This window comes from Haplochromis burtoni, unplaced genomic scaffold, assembly GCF_018398535.1.
Source record: "Haplochromis burtoni strain Fernald_Lab_line unplaced genomic scaffold, NCSU_Asbu1 Contig_717, whole genome shotgun sequence".
In the NCBI taxonomy this organism is placed as follows: Eukaryota; Metazoa; Chordata; class Actinopteri; order Cichliformes; family Cichlidae; genus Haplochromis; species Haplochromis burtoni.
The window spans coordinates 159714-160819 of record NW_024583078.1 but is presented as its reverse complement, the minus strand read 5'-3'; positions in this window follow the sequence as shown (position 1 = coordinate 160819).

The following is a 1106-nucleotide window of genomic DNA, read 5'->3' as shown; positions in this document are numbered from 1 at the left end:
GCACTTCCGGTAGAATGTCAAAATAAAATGAACAGTGTGCCAGAAACGAATAAAGATTGCATGAACTTGTATAACACTACATAACGTGAGTGGTGACTCTTAAGGAGCCAGAACACACTCTTTATTGGCCAACTTAACATTTTACTAAGCAACAGTTTAATACTGAATAACAGTAGATTTTAATTTTGTTTAATGTGAGCAAAAATTTCTTAAAGCCAGATCCGTCATGGCTTTTCTCACTGTAATGACTACAGAGTACAAACTTTACCAACAGCTAGATAAGTATGTAAAAACATGCTGAGTCAGACACCCACAGACGTGTTTTAAAGAGAAGAAGATGTGGTATTTTCCTGTTGCACTGAACAATTAACGGGTGTCAAAATCCATGGGCTGTATTCTCCTGAGGCCACATTTGTAGACCGATTACGTCGTTGTGTCGCTGTGTCCAGATTCGCAGACTCCTCCAAATGCAGCTGGCAAAGGTATCATCCTTTTTCCTGAATTGGGTCGGGTGTATCCTTTGTGGCCCACCATATCCCAGAATTCATAGTGCTGACCAGACAATTCCAGTTTTCAACAATGGCTGCCGCTACTAAGTTTTAATATTACTCTAATTACTCTTTCTGTGTTTCTGGTAAATAAACTTTTAAGATATTTTTAGGCGAGAATGTAGTTGTTTAAACTTCACATATCTGCTCGGTTTATCAAGACATCACATATTTGCAAAAGTGCTCCGATGTTTTCGGTGATATCTGTTACCCACCAGCTCGATAGGTAGCCAAGGGCGGTGACGCAAAACTGAAGTCCAATTTCCGCTTACTTCGGAGGTCCCGGCAGATTTCCTATCAAAATTGCTTAATAAACATTTATTTTGTTTATTTTTATTTTATTAGCATTTTCCTTAAATGTGTTAAATATATATTTTCTCATCTAAATGTCCACTGAGCTGTGAGCCAGGGGGCGGTAATGCACCTTAACATTGGTTTCCAACCAAGAAGAAGAAGAAGCTGTGCGCCAGGAGTGAGGGGGTGAGTGATTCGTTCCTGCTATGATTCAGCACAGGAGGGAGGGGCTGAGTAGCTCAAATGTGCTGTTAGCATGTTAGC